Source organism: Artibeus jamaicensis, unplaced genomic scaffold (genome assembly GCF_021234435.1).
Source record: "Artibeus jamaicensis isolate MK-2021 breed Jamaican fruit bat unplaced genomic scaffold, CSHL_Jam_final scaffold_1964, whole genome shotgun sequence".
Lineage (NCBI taxonomy): Eukaryota > Metazoa > Chordata > Mammalia > Chiroptera > Phyllostomidae > Artibeus > Artibeus jamaicensis.
This window is the reverse complement of record NW_026522030.1, coordinates 37150972-37165094: the sequence shown is the minus strand read 5'-3', so window position 1 is coordinate 37165094 and position 14123 is coordinate 37150972. Positions and strand designations below refer to the sequence as shown.

The window sequence follows — 14123 nt, the reverse complement described above, 5'->3', positions numbered from 1 at the left end:
GGGAGGAGGCATGCTTTTGAGATGGTGGTCTGCTGCTAAAATTTTAAACAATGAGGTAGGTGTAGTCAGGGAAGTGATTACTCTAGGGAAGAAAAAAATTTAAGATGTCATGGTTACCAGTTCTGAGGAAGCCCCGCCTTGGCGTGGGGCCTGGCTCCCATAGCAGGCGATCCCTCTGTGAATCCTGTGATTGTATCAGTGAGGGTAGCAGGGAAGTTAAGTAGAAGTTGAGACAAGAGCAGTTTAGACAGCAAGATAAATCTTCAAAGACTGACTACACAGGCTGAGGCTTGGTGTGTTGCCGGAGGGCTTGTGTTTTTTTTTGGACTCCTGGTCCAGGGAGGCTTGTGTTCACAGATTTACGTATTGTCCCTGAGCCCTTGGGGCCACCCCGCCCCCTCCGGGGAGCCGCAGCAGCCGTGTTGCGGCCTGTCCGGCCACCCCAAAGGTACTTGTGTAACTTGTTTTTCAAAGTCCTGGCAGGAGCTCCAGTCCTGAGGTGAGAAGGGGTGTTTCCATTCTGCAAGAGCAGCCCCAGAAAAGCCTTGCATCAGGGCCGTTCCCGATCAATCCCTGCTCCCCGGCACCTTCTTTCTCTGTGGGATGGCTTGTAGCAGCCACAGAGGTGATGCACCGGTCAAGCCCCGGGCCTCTGCCACTGCCTTCTGTTCCCTGCCCTCCCTGGAAAGGTGAGGAAGCTTCTTCAAGACAAAGCTTTTGTTGCCCTAGTGCCTGGTGCTGTGCTTTGCATGGAGCCCAGTGCCAAGTGCAGATGCTCAATAGATATTCATTGTCAATAAATTGTAAAAATATGTGGGCAAGAACACATCTGAGAGGGCACGCTGGAAGACATTCTTAACTGACACCCCAGTTAACAGCTTTCTCTGAATAGTACTTACATTCATAAGAACAATGATTATTATTTGTTAAAGATATACCTAGTCTATGATAAGCAAAGGCACACATTATTTCCTTAAATCCCACAAGAGTCAATAGTTCTACAAAATAGGTATTTCCCCAGTTAATAGCTGAGGGCTTGGAGGCACAAAGTCTGAGGATCTCACCTGAGGCCACACGGGACAACTGGGATTCAAAGCTCTTTGCATAACTGAAGGCCCGGCTCCTCCACTTCCCCTTTCTCCACACAACACCCCCCTCCCCCGCCCTCGCGCCCCACCCCCCATCCTGGAACAGCAGCAGGAAAGGGTGACTTTAAAGGAGACGCTGAGCGCCAATTCCACTCCCCTGCTGCAGGTACTTATGCATTCTTTTGGTCATTTCTTCCTCTGGCAAATAGCTTTGAATTCAGCCTGGAGAGCACACTGGGGAAGCAACCCCCACTCCCCACGATGTGGGCTTTGTCGTACCTAAGAACACCCACCCGTGTCCGAGGCCTTCTTGTACCTCAGTCTCAAACGGCCCCTCCTCTCCCACCTTCCAGTGTGGCCACACACAGCTTCCCTTTTTCCATTCCCTTCTGACTGGCTTCAAGGCCGGGTTTTCACTTCACTAGAGAAACCTTGCTACAGGTATTATTCTATGGACATTCCCTGCCACAAAATATGCACCCAGTAAATATTTATTGAATCGTATGCTAAATTCTAGACAAAAGAAGAAAGAGCCAGGGATCCAGAAGAAACCCGAAAAGCTTAGGGGGTGGGGGAGGGAAGTGCAACAATGGACTTGTCTCTCTTTTCCTTCCCTGCCTCCCTCCCTTCTAAGGGAAGCAGAGGCTTATTCAGCGTCAATGCTGTTATTTGGTTACAGTTGCATCCAAATAGATGGAACGACGCCAATCAACGCCAGGGTACAAGTGCATACGCAGGGGGTTGTTTTCTTGGACATGCTTCACTTGTAATTACTCTCCAAAGAGAAATACCCACACAACTTCCTGGACCCTCCGGGGAGAAATAACAATCGGACAAGTCATTTCTGTGGCCTTTTGCCTGCGTGTGTGCGCGTGTCGCATGCGCACATGGCTGGACCTTCAGTGCCTGTCCTGTCTATAGGGCGCCTTTCACCACCCATCTGTTCAAATGCCTGGGCCGTGGGTTGGCCGCGCAGTGCCTGCCACCACCGCCCGCAGCAGCGGCGGCAGCAGCGGCAGCCGCCACGGGAGCAGCCGCTGCTGAGATCATGCTGTTGATTTCGTTTCAGACAGCAGCCCAGTCTGTTGTGCAGAGTACAGAATGTTCTCTTCTGTGAACTGAGCTTGAACTTTTCCAACCCACTTTGTTTGAGGAACTATACAGACACAGAGGAGAAAACACAGGGAAGATAACCCTCAAATCGTTGAAATAGAGTTGTTCTCTCTGATTTTGGCCCAGGTCATTTGCTTTTTACTGCTTGAAATTTAAAATCCCATGCATTACAGTTCTCGGAAGAACAGAGTGGCTGTGATGTCCTTTTTCTAAGTCTGGACTTGGAAATGAACAAGTCTGTCACCACCTTTCCCCAGATTTTTCGTTCCCTTTGGGCATTCAAAGAACAATGACAACAAAGCTGTTTTCCTGCAAGGGAAAAGAAAGGGCCCCCAGTGCCTGTGACTCCTCTCTCACTTGTTCAGGCTATCATGATATTACAAATAGCGTCCCCTAATTCGCTCTATGATCCAAGATAATTAATACCAAGGCTATTGGATCCTTGTGTTACAGAACAGAGGTCCAAGGGGGGGGGGGGTATTTGGCCCACCCAGGGATGCCAAGAACTGTTACAGAACAACAGGGCACCCCACCCCTAAGCATAGTACACTAATACCATCTGGACCACCTACTGGGCTTGTCTGTCCACTGCCAGAGGAAAGACATCTCTCAATGCCAGAGATTTGTGAAAAGGAAAGGTTTATTTAAAGCTATACAGACCTTAAGTAGTGACCCAATGTCCCCCATTAAAATAGCAAAGTCCTTTAGGATAAAGGAGATGCCCACAGTCCTTCCTTCTCTCCCTGCCTTAGTTCGGGGTACCGTATCTCAGGAAAAGAAGCACAAGTCCGTGTTTCAGGCCACTGGCACCATCTGGTAAGTCGCCATCCAGGCAGGATCTCTAAGTACTCCAAAGCCATGTGGCACCTTCTCATGCTCTACTGGCAAAGAGTTCTTTCACCCTTCTTCCAGGCAAAGTCTCTTCTTTCGTTTACCAGAGCTGCGGAGAGGGTAGGGTCGTCACTCTGGCAAAGCCCAGTGGCAATTCTCTGCTACAGCTGCATGGTGATTCTCTCAACCCCCAGCTGCGGGAGTCCCCACTCTGGCAAAGCCTCGTAGTACTCCTCTTCACCTGGCTAAGAAGGGGCTCTCACTCTGCCAAAACCATGTGGTTCCCCCTCAATGGCTGCTGTGTCTGGGTTTAAATCCCCGCACCAATCTTCCTCTGTACCCCTATTTCCGACTCCTTCCACGATCAGTTACACCTGCCAGCATTCCTGTATTATTCCAAGTTTACTGAGCTGCCATTGTGAGTCTGGGCAGGTATGGCCCGATGTCCCGGAGCCAATCTTCTCCAAGCTCCCACACAGGTGGTGTAACTCAGGGGACCTGCCCCCCAGTTACATCTTGGGGGGAAGTGACTTTCATCCCCCTGGCTCCAAGCCTGACCACAGCCATTTAACATATCCAAGTGACCTGCCAAAGGCTATAGATATGTTAAATGGCATGCCATGGATTAGCTGTAAGGCTGTGGCTGTACAAAACAGCCCTGCATGTTCCTGTTCCATGTGTCCCTGCCCCCAACTCGCCCCTGTGGGGGAGGGGTGAGGACATCTTATATGTCTCTCCAATAATTCCTATACACCTTGAGTTCTGGACACCATTCCAAATCCCTTTTTGGGGGGCCCCCTTCTTGGCTACACCCTGTATCACTTGGCTGCCATATAAGTCAGAAACTTGAGAACCTGCCGATGCTTAGTAAGGTGGTTTGAAATTTCTCTTCTAAAACAATCTTTACCTAGTTTTACGGCTGAGTCTCCAGTTCGGGGGAACACATGAGTGGTTTAGGGGTGTGCTTGGAGGATCTAAGGGTGAGGCCTCTATAGGTTAAGCAGTGGAAGTTTTCCAACTTAGTATTTTTAATAGCAGTGAAGTCTTTTCTTTATACTAAAAATTAGCAAAAACCCACTGGGGAAGCAGAAGAGCAGAACTTTGCATGAGCCCTGGGCTCTAGACTCTTACTTGGGGGAGCACATATGGTATGGGGCAAGTCCTGTCTTCTAAAGCTCTTCGGTGAAAGGGGCATGAAGCTTGCATGCCTACAGAGGCATTTGTAAGTGCTGAGTGCCATACTGCAGTGCCAATGAAAGAGACTCTTCTCTTGAATTCATAGCTCCAGCAGCTACCTCCTAGTTTTAGGGGGGTGATATCTTGTAGGTCTTGCTCACTACTGGCAAATGGGAGATTCCTACAAGAGTGTCTTTACTTCTGAGATGATTCCAGTTCCTGGACATGCCCTATGACCTTTTCTTTCCAAGTCAACATGTCATCAGGATATTGGTTAATTAGTTCATTTATTCTATAAACTTCTATTGAATACTTACTATATTTACATTATTGGATCTAGGGACCAGGAGAAGAATAAGATATGTTCACTGCTTTCAAAGAGTTTACATATTTCCCAGTGGGAGGAGCAGAGATAAACACACACACACACACATACACACATGCACATATGCATGTTCACACATATACACGTATAATACATTTATACATATATAATATTTATAATACAAAGGAGGGTGATGCATGTTTAATGAAGGTACAAGTAATAAACTGTGAAAGCAGAGGATTACAGGAACAAGATGAGGATTCTACAAGGTAGAAGTTGAGACAAGGGCAGTTTAGACAGCAAGATAGAGAAATCATGAAAATAGGTAAACTTTGTGGTTAATAAAATTGTGTATGGGTAATGAATAGTTCTTGTGACCGAGCAGCTGATGCGAGAGTGTGTAAGAAGAAGCAAAAAAGAAATTGAGCCTAGATCAGGGGTGTCTGTGTCCCCCCTTGGTGCCCACCATTAACCTTTCTTGCGAATTTTGTATGAAGCCTCAAAATCCTTCTCAAAACAACTCCCAGAAATGCTACCACTGATCAATCAGCTTGGGTTGGCAGCTGAGATAAAACCATTTATCATTCCTGGCTTGGGCCTTAAATCCCATGCTTAGACACTTGTATTTTATTGGGTTGTTCTTGGGGAATTATTGCATGTTTTTAAGAAACACAATGATATGAGTGAGTGACATGATTCAACCTGTGTTTTTGTGAGTTAGCTGATGGCCATGGGAAGGATCCATGAGACAAGTGAGAGACTGACTGACTTCAAACAGACTGAAGACATAGGGATCAGTAAGAAGACTACGGACTACACAAATCGTCTGAACCATGGGAGTGGGAGGGCAGAGTAGGTTGGATGGACGGAACACTGGGGAGGCAGAAATGGTGGGGCTTGGTGACGATAGAGGGAGAAAGAAGACTTGAGGATTACTGAGCTTTCTCATCGGGGTTATAGAGAAGAGAGAGGACTGCTATAGTCTGCGTGCATCCTCTCAAAATTCGTATATTGAAATCCTAACCACCAAAGATAATGGTAGTAGGAGATGGGACCTTTGGGAGGTACTTAAGTCACAGGGTGAACCCCTCATGGATGAGGTTAGTGCCTTATAAAAGAGGCTCCAGAGAGATGCCACGTGAGGCTGGAAGAGGGCCTTCCCCAAACCATGCCCCTGCCATGATCTTGCACTTCCAGGGTCCAGAATAGTGAAAAATATTTTGTATTGTTTATAAACTACTTAATCTGTGATATTTTCTGATAGCAGCTTGAATGGACTAAGACAGGGGCCAAGAGAGGAAACACAGGGAAAAGGACTTTGTGCCTTTCTTTTAATAAAGGGAAGATGATGAGTTGAGTTTTAGTCAGATTGACCTTGATGGGTCAATAGGACATTTATGGAGAGAATTCCGGCCATCATATGCAAATACATATTTGGAGTTAATAGCTAAAGAAATGATTAAGTATTTAGCCACATGATGGAACCAATAAAAGCTTTGGGAGTACATGTCATCACCTAGAAAGGGAGCTATGCGTGTCATTTATAGGTCTTTGGAAAAAAAGAGGGCCAGTTTAGATCTTGAGGGGTGCTTACATGAGTGAACACCAGAGGAAGAGCACCCCAGAAATTATATAAATCCCTAATAATATGGGGCTCCATTAGTTAAACCTAGTCGTCCCCTTCTGAGTCTGACTCTTTAGTACAGACCATGACTTGCCTGAGGGTACCCTGTGTGGTGTCTGTGAGAAGTAAGGAGCATAGGTAACGTCCCCCTGTGTGTCCCCTAAGGCACTGTTTCTCACACTTTTCTGATGGTTGACCACGAGCCATGGTGAAATACATTTTACATATACATATATAACTACTATTAGTCACTAAAACAGAAGATTTTATGAAACAACATCTACCTGTATCTTCCGCAATTAATGCTATTTTCCATTTTGTTTTATTTGATTTAAAAATGCTATTTGGGTCCCAGTCAGCTGATCTCACAACCACTAATATGTGGCTCCCTGCAGTGAAAGACACTAAGGGGCTGTGGTTTCTGGAGGTCCATTCTCCTTGTGGTTGGCATCTTTCATGGGAGAACAGAGTTCGTTAGTGTCTTCCCAGACTAAGGACCAGTGGAGAACTGCTGAACTCTGTCTCCAAAGCCTTTTCTTCCATACAGGGATTTTTAGCTTTGGGAGGAGGCAGAAGGGAGTTCCACCAGCAGGGTCGCTTATGTTGGTCCTAGATGCTAATAATACTTAATACCAACAACAACAAGAACAACAGCAGCATTACTGAATCAGGCACTTTGCGCACATTATTAGCATAATTAAATTCTTACAATAAGCCTCCGAGGGAAGTGTGATTATTCCCTCCATTTTACAGATGAGAAATGCTGAAGCCAAGAGCGATAACTTGCCCATGATCATCCAGTCAGTAAATGGTGAAGCTGAGATTCAATGTCAACGTGCAGAGTAGGGACAATAAGCTGTACCTTCTTTGGTCTCCCTGGGCCTCTGTGTTGTCCCCACCGGTCCCTCGTGTGTCTCTTAGCAAGGCTTGGTCTTTTCTTATGGTACTCTTTCTTCCTTTTCTCTGGGATCCTCTGTGCATTTAAAAAAAGTTGCTTAACTATAGTGAAATATGTGACATGCATTCAGGAAGTGGAGGCAGGAAAAGAAGCAGGAGAGAGAAAGAATGAGGAAGGGGGCAGGACAGGTTGATGGGTAGGCTTTTGAGACCAGGTTGAAAAATGCTGTCTGAAGGGCCTCATCCCCTTTACCTGGCAACAGCGTCTGGACTAACTCCCCGCTTCCGTCTTCATCCCGGCAACCCGTCCACCCTCCACATCTCCACCAGGCTTATCCTTCCAAAGCAGCACTGTCATCGCCACTCTCCGACTTCAGGCTGCCAGCTCATCCTGTCCCAAACTGAACTCTTCCTCTCCCCCTTCAGTGCCAACTCACCCTTTCCACTCCTCTCCGTGTCTGCTCCTCAGATGGCCATCCCACACTCAACACTGGCCCCAACCTATCTTTCCCACGCCTTTCCCACTTTCCCCACATGGAGCTTCAGCGGGCAACTTTTCTCTCCATCCCTGATCTACATGCCTGTGCCCAGGTTGTGTCTATGCCTGCAGTGTACCCCTTCTGCTCCCCTTCTATGCCTACCCATCCTTCAAGAGCCTGTTCAGCACTTGCTTCTGTTCTTACGGCTCCCCCTGACCTCTTTTACCTTTGCATCTTTGCTTTTGTACCATGCATTTAGGAATATCACTAAATACTGTAGAATATTGAAGTGGTCCATGCTAACCCTTAACCAGATTCATTCCTTTTCAAACTATTTATCAAATTGCCTGTTCAGTTTCAGACACAGAAAATTTAAGGACACTGAGCATAAGAAGACGTGTCATGGTTTCAGGATCCACAAATAGGCCCAGCACAATCAGTGTAGGAGAGCTGTTGGTTTTGACACTCAACTTCCATTCACCTTTGAGAAAAATATTTCGGTTTTCTCTTGGGCATTCCCCAAAGTCTTAGCCCATGTTGTATGAGCATGATGACCGCCCCTCGAGCGAGGACTGGGCATGTGACAGAGGCCTGGCCACTGAGAGAACTGCCTTGGTTCACAGATGGGTATGTGAGTCTAGTTAGGCCAGTGGAAGTCAGCCCCGAGTTCTTATTAGAACCCAGGAGGCTAAGTGGTAAAAAGTGAGCCAGGAGCTGCTGGCAGTTATTATTGCCACCCCTTGGAGAAGGCCTGTCTGCCGATAAAGCCAATGTGGAGGAAATCAGAGTTGAGGGGCGGAAAGCAACTGATTCTGTAGAACATCTTTTAAGCGCTTAGATCCAGCCATGACTGCGCCTTGAAGTCAATAAATTCTTTTTTGGTTTAGGTTGATTTCTGTTGAGATTCTGTAGCTAAAAGAGTTCTGTTGCAGTGGTTCCTTCTAAATCCATGATTCTTGCAAGTGAATAACATGATTCTCTGCCAGTGAATAACAACACCTCCAAGGACAGCTTGCTGGCTGCTGACCTGAAACTGTTTTCCTAACTGGCCCAGGCTGATTCCCATCCCACACCAGGCTGGGGAGAAGGTCAGGTTAGAGTCAGCCAGTGGGTCTAACATGACTCTGGTCATACACAAACACTGACTTTTTTCCTGCATCAAGTCTTTCCCACAGTGCCCTGCTTGGTGCTGATAGCCTCCAACTGTTCATTGTAAATCTGGAGCTTCTGGGCTGGCTTCCGTTGGCTGCTTTACGCAAATAGTTGGTTTTGCCTCTCTGCCAATGACAGAGATGATCCTCTATCATTCAATATACTGGGCATATCTCAGAATGAGATAGGCTCTTCATATTGAACAAGAGTTACCGTAATGTGTTTATAAATCTAAAGGGGGCTCATCAGTTGCTGGTGGTAATAAGGTGACTACACAGAAAGGAAAACTTAGAGTAGCTTTCACTGAATAACGGGTATATTTCATAAGTACCAACTAGAAATTATAGACCAAACCTTTTTAGTCATCTTGCACAGCTCTGAGCCAGTAGCTGCTTAAAATAAATACTTCTGGTGATTCACAATGCTTTTCACCCTCGACATTATTTAGAGCTATAATTGAACAAATAGAGAACAATACAGTAATCATTCCCACCTCTGCATTAAGGAATGGTCAAGTATTCCTGAGCTAGTGGTAGGAATGTTTTTTTTCTTCCAAAGTTTAGCTTCTGATTCTTGGAATGTCAGTCCCCAAAATCAGAGGATGGGGGAACATTTGAAAATGATTTTACCAGAACAGCTTATGCCTTGAACTAAACCACTGCTTTACCTTAAATGTCCCCAGGCTGCCTGAGCTGACTTCCTGCGCCTACATTTAGTCTCTGGAGAAGGTCACACATGTGCACACCCTTGGCTCAGCCCCACGCCGGAGATTCTCCAGCAGAAGGTGTCCCTCTTTGCTTAAGTGCTTCTGCCTGGTGAATATTGGGAACGTTTGGGGTGTCCTCTCTGGCCCCTATTAGCTAAATTCCTCTGTAGTAAAATATAATAAAATAATTTCAGCGACCTTCTGCTAAAGAGCCCTATAAACAGCTCCTGTTAGAGGCACTTTGAGAGGTAAGACTAGCCAGCCACTGGTCTGCATGTGAGATGGGTGGGTAATGAGAGATCTTATAAGAGAATAGATTTAATTAGAACTTGTCAGTAATACAGTCAGCTAGTCCCTATTATTATTCTCTGAGACAGAACAACACCTCCCCCCAAAGATCTGGTAACAGTTTTACTTTTCTTATAGTCAGGAGTTGGGAAGTGTCTAACCCACCTCCTTCCCCTCACCGAGGTTGGGTAGCCAGTGGTTTCAGGGCAGTGGTTCTCCACAAAAGTGGTTCTCAGTCTTGGGGGCACGTTAGAATCACCCGGGGATCTTAAAACTGTTGGTGCCTGCCCTGGCTGGTGTAGCTCAGTGGATTGAGCGTGGGCCTGTGAAGCAAAGGGTTGCCGGTTCTATTCCCAGTCAGGGCACATACCTGGGTTGCAGGCCAGGTCTCCAGTGGGGGACACACGAGAGGCGACCACACATTGATGTTTCTCTCCCTCTCTATCTCCTTCCTGTCCCCTCTCTCTAAAAATTAATAAATAAAATTAAAAACAAAAAACAACAAAACAAACCTGTTAGTGCCTGGAGTCCACCCCCAGAGACTCTAAATTATGAGGGTGGGGTTGCACCTTCACATCAGGATTTTCCTGGGTATTTATAATATGCTATTGTATAATCTGAGCAGGTCCGGGGGGGGGGGGGGGGGAGGCTAAATCCAGGCTGTTTGAACAGTTTATCATTGCCTGGAATTTACTTTCTGCTGTATGTCGCACAATATGACTTCATAATGAAGAAATTAGGAAAAATCCTTTGTTTGCTTTTTATTGTGAGTGGGACTGCTCGTTGCACAGGATGGCTGTGAAGCCTAAGTGAGATTGTGTAGCAGGGGTGCTGGGGATCCCCGAGTGCTTTGTAAACCAGGAGTTGCAGCCTCACACACCTGCTTGGGAGTGGGGATGGGCTCTGGCAACACACGAGGGAGGAGAAGAGAGGGCAGGGTCGAGGGTAAAAAGGAGGAGCAGGCGGGGGTGAGCCAGGAGTTCTAGCTCAAGGTGGTAACACTGACCCAGGTCTGGCTGATTGTTGCCAAATGAATCTGCCCCTAACGTTACCAGAACTTTTTTTTTTTTTTTAAAGAAGACATATGTTCGGATTTGTATGCAGAATTTCTCAGTTTTAAGAACACCAAGTGCCAAAACATGTATTTGAGAACTAGACCCATGGATTGTGATTTTGTGAACTCTAAAACTGTACAGAAGCAGGAACCTGTTTAAAATCAATTTTTTTTTTTTAAAGTAAATGTCTTGCCTTGGCTGGTGTAGCTCAGTGGATTGAGCGTGGGCCTGCAAACTAAAGGATTGTGGTTAGATTCCCAGTCAGGGCACATGCCTGGGTTGCAGGTGAGTTCCCAGCAGGGGACGCACAAGAGGCAACCATACATTGATATTTCTCTCCCTCTCTCCTTCCCTTCCCCTCTAAAGATAAACAAATAATGATTTTAAAAAAAGTAAATGCCTCCATTTCCAAACTCATATTCCCATTGTCTTATGGATTGACTCCCTTCTCTACAGGGGGAGAAGTCCTTCTCTGCTTTGCTAGAAGAAGAGGAGTTCTTTATCCCTGGGGACACTGAAGAACACATTAGTTAAGTTTTTTACAGTTTCCTGTTTTAAGGAGTTGTCATGCCTGGTGGAGAAGATGACCTGGGGAGGAGTTCTGAGCTGGAAGGGATCTTACCTGCTGTGTTATGTGGTTTCCTTTGCCAGACTCTGGCAAGCCTTTGTACCAAGCTGGCAGGGTCAGGCAGGGTCCATGGGGTCGGTCTGGAGGCAGAAGGGAAAAGGGGGTGTCACAAAGGGACGCTGGTACAGTACTGACAGAGCTCCTGGTGCACAACTGTCCTGTGTATGCACAGAGGGTGGTATCAAGAGATGCACAAAGTGGGTGGTATTTAAGGTAGGCTGTAAGAGGGAACTGAGAAGAGACTAATTTCTTTTTTAATCTTCACACGACATTTTTCTTTAATTGCTTTTTAGAGAGAGATGAAGGAAGAGAGGGAAACATCGATGGGAGAGAGAAGCATCAGTCGGTTGCCTCCCATACTCTCCTGGACCAGGGATCGAACAGGACGATGCTCCAACCAAGCCACACCAGCCAGTGCAAAAGAGACTAAAATTTTGTCATGCGGAAAGGAGGTGCTGAGAGTCAGAACTAAGTAAGATTGATGTATCCTCACGCTTTTTGAAACTGCTAGATTTTGACATGAAGGTTTGGCCGTGGAACCAGTGGATATACTGCCGTTCTGCTCCCTCATTCTTATGACTTTAAAGCACGTCAAGGAAGAACAAATATAAGAGGGAAGAGAGAAGACTGTTGTTTGGACATAAATGTCCTTAACAGAGTCCAGGAGTGATAGGGAAGCTATTAAAACATACAATGATAAATTGATTTATGCTGAACCGAGCTGCACCAAGTTAAACTTATTTTCCCACACTTTCTTTGAAGGTCTCTTTAGTTCCATATTTATTGTATAAGACAGCTCGTAATGCCCTCTCAAGTGTGGAGAAACAGCAGAATTCCTCAGCCAGAAGAAAACAAAGAAACACCAAAAGGTTGTAAAAGCAACTTCTTCAAGCTTAAGACATCATATCATAGAAAACAGAGGAGAGAACTGTGGTAAATTCCTTTGTAAAGCAACTGTAGTATGTGTAGTCCCACCTAAGTTTATGTGTTTTGTGGATCTGATTTTGGGTTTTCTTAAAGTAGGACATACCCGTGCCCTATCAGGACCTCTCCCTAAGAGTGAAGCAACCTTGAAATGAATCAACATGAGCAATTACTACCATCAGTAATTCTCCCTCTCATACCATGCTATCTATATGGGTTTCCTATTTGGTATTAAGAGCTGAATGGAGGACTTCCGCCAAGATGGAGGTTTAGGTGGATGTGCCGTGCCTCTTCACACAACCAAGTTTAGGGACAACTAAATATTAGCATCAGAAAACACAACCAGAACACGGAAAACTGAACTTTTCGGAAGTCCGCTAACAACAAATTCTTCAGCCCGACCGGTAAGGGGCGAAACCGGCGTTGGGTGAGGAGTTACAAAGGAGGGCTCGGTCGGACCCGGGCGCGGAATCCAGACGCGCGAATCCAGTCGCACGGGTTCCAAACCCAGGATTGGACCTAGTGAGCGACCGAGCAACCCACCGGGGGAGCGACTACGGAGGAGTCAGTGGGGAGGCGGTGCAGCGAGTTGACTGTGGTTGCCTAATTGCACGCGAGTGAGGGAGTGAGCGGTTGGACCGGCGGCGGCGGCGGCGATAGACGGCGCCGCCATTTCCCCGCTCTGACCACGCCCCCACATACAGCGTCACAACCCAGTGACCTGGGACTCCAAGGCGCCGCTTCTCCCACTTAAAGGGCCAGAACAGACCAAAAATGTCACAGGGAGAACTCAAAGCCCCAGAGATAAATCTAAGTGACGAAGAAATAGCAAAACTCTCAGACGCACAGTTTAAAACACTGGTCATCAGCTTCCTCACAGATCTGGTTGATTATAGCCACAAATTAGAGAAACATATGAAGGCTAAATTAAGGGAAATGAATGGAATTCCACAGGAAACCCATAGAGATGAAAAGGAAACTGGGACTCAAATCAATGGAGTGGACCAGAAGAAACCAAATAATGGCCAAAGAGAAAAGAGTCAAGGAGCAAGAATTCAAAGAAATGAGGAGAGTCTTAGGAACCTCCAGGACATCTTTAAACGCTCCAATATCTGAATTATAGGGGTACCAGAAGGGGGGAAAGACACAACCACCAGTGGAAAAACTATTTGAACAAATAATAAAAGAAAATTTCCCCAATCTGGCAAAGGAAATAGACTTCCAAGAAATCCAAGAAGCCCAGAGAGTACCAAAAAAGTTGGACTCAAGAAGAAACACACCAAGGCATATCATAATTACATTAGCCAAAATTAAAATGAAGGAAAGAATCCTGGAAGCAGCAAGAGGTAAGGGGACAATCACCTACAAAGGAGTCCCCATCAGGCTGTCAGCAGATTTCTCAAAAGAGACCTTACAGGCAAGAAGGGGCTGGAAAGAAATATTCCAAGTCATGAAATCCAAAGACCTACAACCAAGATTGCTCTACCCAGCAAAACTTTCATTTAGAACGGAAGGACAGATAAGGTGCTTCTCAGATAAGACCAAATTCAAGGAGTTCATCATCACCAAGCCCTTATTATATGAAATGTTAAAGGGACTTATCTAAGAAAAAGAAGTTAAAGAAACATGAACAGTGAAAGGACAACAAACTCACAGTTATTAACAACCACACCTAAAACGAAAGCAAACTAAAAGGACAGCTAGATCAGGAGTGGAAACATAGAAATGAAGATCTCAAGGAGGGTTAGCAACAGGGGAGTGGGAGGAGGAGATGGGGGGAGAAGGTACAGAAAACAAGTAGCATAGACAGTAGATAGAAAATAGATGGGGGGGGCAA

General features: G+C 46.1%; 1 long non-coding RNA gene across 1 annotated transcript; it reads left to right on the top strand.

Moving 5' to 3' along the window:
• Window positions 1-1201: 1201 nt before the first annotated feature.
• On the top strand, window positions 1202-12819 carry LOC128626069 (uncharacterized). The gene is made up of 3 exons (XR_008389956.1): window positions 1202-1254; window positions 11191-11263; window positions 11656-12819. It is a non-coding gene; the product is annotated as an uncharacterized LOC128626069 (long non-coding RNA).
• The last annotated feature ends 1304 nt before the right edge of the window (window positions 12820-14123 follow it).